Source organism: Mya arenaria, chromosome 5 (assembly GCF_026914265.1).
Source record: "Mya arenaria isolate MELC-2E11 chromosome 5, ASM2691426v1".
Classification (NCBI taxonomy): Eukaryota; Metazoa; Mollusca; class Bivalvia; order Myida; family Myidae; genus Mya; species Mya arenaria.
Window position 1 is genome coordinate 38,571,291 of NC_069126.1, and position 6,550 is coordinate 38,577,840.

A 6,550-nucleotide genomic window follows, 5' to 3' on the forward strand; every position below is an offset into this window, starting at 1 on the left:
TACCAAGTATGAAGTTCCTTGACCCAAAGGATCTTTAGTTATTAAGAATTATTGAAAAGGTTTCTTCACCTCAAGGTCACAGAGACCTTTGACCTAGTGATCTCAAAATCAATAGGGGCCATCTACTAGTCATGACCAACTAGCATACCAAGTATGAAGTTGCTGGGTCTAAGCGTTCTATAGTTATTGAGCGGAAATTAAGTGTGACGGACTGACGGACAGGGCAAAAACCTATAGTAATTGAGCGGAAATTAAGTGACGGATTGACGGTCAGGGGAAAAACAATATGTCTTCCAATGAATGGGGGAGACATAATCATTTGCCTTAAATTTGCTCAGTTTGAAGACAAATCTTACAAATTCCGAGTGCCCTCAGACCTACCTCTGTTATAGGCTGTACTTGACAAATGTTAAAGTTGAAGTTCAGGCTGCAATGAGATTCAGACTTTTTGGGGCAAAAACTTAAGCACAAACTATCAAGAACCGGTTAAATTGCTAATCATTATCTAATGTATTTGTTCATATACACACTGTACACATATAATATATCAAATTGCAATAGATTATCATAAACAAGGATTCAGTGAATTAAATATGTCGCCTGGTTGAACATGGGAATGGAAATACATGTAGTTCAACAATTATTTATTATGAGTAGGAGCTATAATATGGAACAATTGATGTGAAGTATGTTCAAATATGATGTATCAGGGTCAATAGAAATGAATTGTGTGTAAAAACATGTTTTCAATAAGCAAGTTCGTTCCATTGACATTCCCCGCCAGATAAGGCAAAGTAGATCGCTTGGAAATCATGTCTTGGTGAACTATTTCAATCAAAACTTGCAATATAGCTGCAAAGTGATGGACTCTTATGATCATTGGATATGAGTTTGTGTGCAACATAATTGGATATTTGACCTAGTAACTAGTTATTGACCCTTGTGACCCTCAAAATGTTATGTTCCTGGAATCATGTAGTCCGAAGCCTAGAAAATAAACATTTATGTCTGGTTTAGTTCTATCTATTTACGGGTTTGCCGTTATCGCTTTTATTTCTTTAGGATGATTACGTGTTTAATAGTAATGTTATAGTTCTAATATAAAATGCCTAAATGTGTCCAGTAAATCTTAAATTGATACGAAAGAAGTTTTATTCTTAATGGTTTTCTACTTTTTCTAAAGATTAATGAACTTAACACCCCTAGTCTGAAATGTAAGTTATATATTATAAGTATCTATCATGTGTTTCCGGTACGGATAGAAAAATCCGACCCAAGGGCACGCGCTTAAGCCGGTAACGAGGTTTGCCGCAGTGTTCCCGACATTCGGAGGAGTTCCGAATGTGTGTCGAGGGTCGTTTTTTGTCTATCCGTTCCGGAAACACATGATTGATATTTTTTCTTGCATACCTAAAATTATGAATTTGTGGAAAAATTGACGTAGAAAATGCACTTTTGTACATTTCACCAAAAAGCGCGTGCGACGTTTTGTTCTGACGTCATAAAGCGCATTAATTTTAAACACTATCGACTTCAAAAAGTTCCTTTAAAAAATCGCGCTTTTACGATTATTTATTTTCAATACTAATTTAAATTATTGTATACTTATATTTTTGATTCCACTTTATGGAAATTGCATAATATACTTTTCATAAACATACAATAAAAGAATCAAGAAGTGGCGCGTTGTTGCGCGTGAGTTTTTCCAGCACCGGTCACATGACCGGAAACACACGTCCAGAATGCAAGAATATGGCTTCACCAATAGGGTTTGTTAAAATGGATCATTCTGTTTAGGTCACATGATGTTAGGGTATATAAGCAGCAACATGCATAGAAATGGTTTATTATGTGGCGGATCCATGGTATAGTGGTAACACACTTGACTAACAACCCAGGGCTCGCAGGTTAGATTCCCTGTCAAATCACTAATCAAAGTGCTGAAAGCACTGATGGACTAGGGCTTCATTCAGGGGAATGTTGACAACCATGTTCTAAGCATTGAAAAAATCGGCTCACATCACAAGGGGTCACTGTTTAATGGGCTAGCTTTAACTTTATACTAAAACTGCTTGCAAGCTGCAAAGGAAATTTGAAAAATCTAGTTAAGTGTGTGTAGAGTGAGGGGGGTGGGGGGGGGGGGGCTAAAGCGTTAAATCAGATAAAGTCATAGTTCTTTTGAATTTCTCAAAGTCGTTAAATAAGACTTGTACAAATTAATTTACGTGGTTGACACACATACTTCTTTAATTTGATCAAATCCTTTTATATCAAAGGACTGATATTTGCAGTTTCAGAGAAGATTTTCAATGATGTAATTATATACTATATAGAAAACCTGTCACCTCTTTTTCAGGGGAGCTTTAAACCACAGGGCCATACTTTGAACAACCTTTGTAAAAGACATCTACATTGTACACCTATGTCAGACTGCATACACAATGCTATTAGGAAGTAATTTTTATTTATATATTATATTTTTATAAATATTAGACACTGCATTCTGTCTAATGCTATTCATATTACTGCTGCAGACTTTCGTACATAGCAAAGCAAGCTGAGTAGACTAAGATGAGATGAATATCGTTTTTAAAGTATGACATATTCAAATGTCTTTTAAATACTTTGACCATCAAATTTCATAACATGGTGTCATCAGTTCATCACACTGCTAGTGAGAATGGAATACCAAACATAATTTTATTCTTTATTTTATACCCATCATTAATCCACATGCAATACATATCACAAAATACTTTAACCCATATTCCGCTCCAGTGCAGTACGGCCATATACCACTCTTGTGGCGTCCCGTCATAACAAGTATGTTGCGCAATATTAAATTGACGTCATTAAACCAATGAGTGCCTCCTTAAAATGAAATTTATTATGCAAAGATGTGGCTTCTAAGTGATCTAATCAGTAATGTATATAATAACAGGTTTTGTACATAATAGGGTTATTAGTACTGCGTTTTGATCCGGATATGGCGGAATGTCATAATTGATTCTGGTCGTTTTTTGTAGATTTTGATTTTACTCGGCTTGTGCCTTGTGAAATCCGAATCTGCAAAAATCTACTTGAGTCGAATACAACCTCCTGGATCAAAACGCAGTACCTATAACCCTATTATGTACTAAACCTGTTACCCCGTGGACAGAGCATCTTTAACCAATCTCATTAAAATCATATCGTGACGTTCACTTCATTTCATAGCGTAACGTCGTGAAGCGTGTATTGGGGATCTGATTTTAATGAGATTGATCTTTAACCCACAGGGCGATTGTAACTTTGAACAATCATTGTAAAAGACAACTACATACATGTATACGATGCTTAAGGAAGTAGTTTGGAAAAATTAAGAATTATTTTCTCCGTCTTAATTTGTATGCATTAGATAACTCGATAAATGCAGCAGTTGGCCATTCTTGTATTGTCTTCTGTCACTGTCCTGATAGCTCCCTATCTCAATAGATGCAAAAGGTTGTAGGTTCATGATTCTCCTGGTCCAATATGTCATACAGAAGGAAGATGTTGAATGTAGAATCAAGAAGCTTTCTTTTCAGGCACTCCAAATTGAATAGTACTGTAACATTTGGAGTGCCAATAATTTGTTGGATTCGTAGGCAACATGTATCAGGTGTTGCAGTACATTTGGCAAATACTTTTCACCCGTCCTTGTAAATCTAAAAAAGCTTTCATTTCGCAAAAGTAGTTCATATAACTATATTAAGGTTGCTAAATCAGAGTTCGAATAATTCTGAAAACTAGATGTGCCTTTAATTGCAGCAATTTGAACTCCAACTCATAATGCCAATTAAGCTGGTTATGCAATACTGTTCCTTGGTGTGGGGATTGCTTTATTTACTTGAAGTACAATGTATTAACATGCATTTTTCTTGCCCTGACTACATCCAAGCCTTAAATCTTAGATCAACATGTACTTGGGGCTATGTGTAATATCAATGAGAACTATAAATTATGTTCAATTTAGTGCCACTTATGATATTTCATTCCACATACAAAAACACTAACATGTTCTTTAAAACCAATATCCTATGTTATGATAAAACCATTGCCAAGTTGGCAATTTGAAAAGACAATCAATTATATCTGGTCAGGGTTTGACAGTCTTTCTAGACTTGTTTTGCAGTTACTTTGAAAATCTTCAAAAGCTGAACTGAACAAGATTGGAGCAAAAATCTCACAATACCAAAAGGGGTTTTAAAGACTTACGAGATCATTCTCACATCACCTATACCATTAGTTCTTTTCTACAAACTTAAGTCAACATAATAATTAATGTTTTACATAAATATTGCAATGAATAAAACATATTGCAATAAGTGCCAATAACATAGCAATCAAGTATGATCACTATAGGCCTAAACATGAGATTTTAACATCTCATCTTCCTGATAAACAATAAATAATTTTACTTAACAATTTTCTCATTATTTACACAAGCTGAAAATATGGTTTCTTTTTGAATACTTCACATATGTCATGGCTTTCATCATTCAAACTAACATTTCGCTTGTTATTTCAATATTCAATGATTTTGTAAACATTCATAAATGATGGTTAAAATTAACATTCATGCTAATCATGCCTACCAAAAGCACCTGACTGACCAATCAATATCCAATTTTGCAAGGGCTTATTGGTGGTTCATTGAAATCAACCATGACCTCCCACAATCTGCACTGATCAACAGTAGTTAATGAATTGTTTCAATTGTTCTTATTTTCATAAACTTAGAAAACAACTGCAGTGAATAAAATTTATTCCTCATCACTGAGAGAAAGTTTAGAAAAATGAACGAAGCCGAGTTACATCTAGTAGGATATCAAATCCTACAAATGTATTCATCATTTTATATAACCGTATTTAGTAAATGTTAAATTTTTGAAAGTCTAAAAAGTTTCATTTTTTGGTATATCAAAGAACATTAATTTTGTGTGTATAATTTTGTTGATATTTTGTGATTCGTTATATTTCATTTTTGTTTCATTTAGTGTTCAATCCCAAGCTTTTTTGTTCACATTTTAGTGCAAGAAAAGTCACTTAATTATGATCTGAATAAATTCATTATAATGTAAGGTCACATAAAGAATATATTGTGCTTTTTAAAAATAACATTTTTTCATCTGTTTAAAAGTATGTCAAATGTAGTGCATTGAAATTTTATTAACGTATGAGTTTAAAACTGCACTCTCAATTTGACAACTTTATTATTTTTTGTCTTGGAACGAGCCAATTTTTCAGAAAATCCATGGAAACCAGTTATATAAGACAGCTGACCAAAATTTAGATGGCAGATTTTTATATTAAAGTTAAAAAATTGATGTTTTAAGCATTATTCTTAAACTGTTAGTAACGGTTTAAGCCATAAAACATTAATTTTCGAACGGAAATATGAAAAACTACGAGCTGATTGTTTGTCAGCAATCTGATATCATTGGTTGAAGATGTTTGAAGAGGCAAAAATTTGCTCTTTCCAAGACAAAAAATAAAGTTGTAAAAACGGTAAATCTGTGAGAGGGTAGCTTTAAACTATGACAGGAATAATTCAAGGGAATGATTTTTTGTGATTTCTAGCATTAAAATTGTCTGAATCGCATGAAAATTTATAAATTATGTAAGGTATTCTCACATTGGTCACACTTTTTGAACTTTGTGCCGTCTTTTTTTGTTTGTCTCAAATTAATACAGCATTGGCTAATCACTTGTTGTTTATGAAAGGGACTGTACACCAGATTGGCACCAAAAAGTTGTTTTTTCCTGAAACTAATCTAAGGACACTTTTTTAATAAAATATTTTGCTCTTAGATATCGTTATTGTAAATAAAATACCAAAATGGAAAAAAAATGCAGTGAAGTGTCGTATCTACTATGCTATGAAGACTTACTTTTACTGGGAGGAATTTTCCAGATATATACCTAACTCGCTAATATCATGTAAAAAGGAATGAATTTTACTCGGTAGACATACCTAGTAATCTTTTTTTAATGGAAAAACACGAAATAACTGCTGTTAATAAATCATTTGTAAACTATAATCATCAGTTAGTAAGTTTCAATGCATTAATTGTACATATCGATACCAAGTTTATGTCAATTTTCTACAATTTTCTTTAAATTTTTGCTTTTTCATCATTGACTGAGTACAGCCCTTTTCAACTGTACCTTATAATGTCTGTGACTTATCAAATATTTAATAGTAATGGTCTACAACCAAGATTTGTTTTAATTATCCAGGTTTCAAACTGCATTGTGTATGCGATTGGAAAGGTAATCTTGAAATCTCACTTAGTATAATTTTTGGACTAGGGCACTAGTTCATAGCCGTAACCGCGCTATCTGCATTCTCAAGCCGCATCTGAGGGTTCACTGACGTAATGAACGTATTCATACGCTGTATTTTGATTGGATTGCCGTTAGCGAATATGAATAATCAAAGTAGTACCAGAACTGGGTACAATGAAAACATCCAATAATCAAAGCACTGAAAGTGCTGAGGGACGGTACTGCTGAATGCTGGCAACAT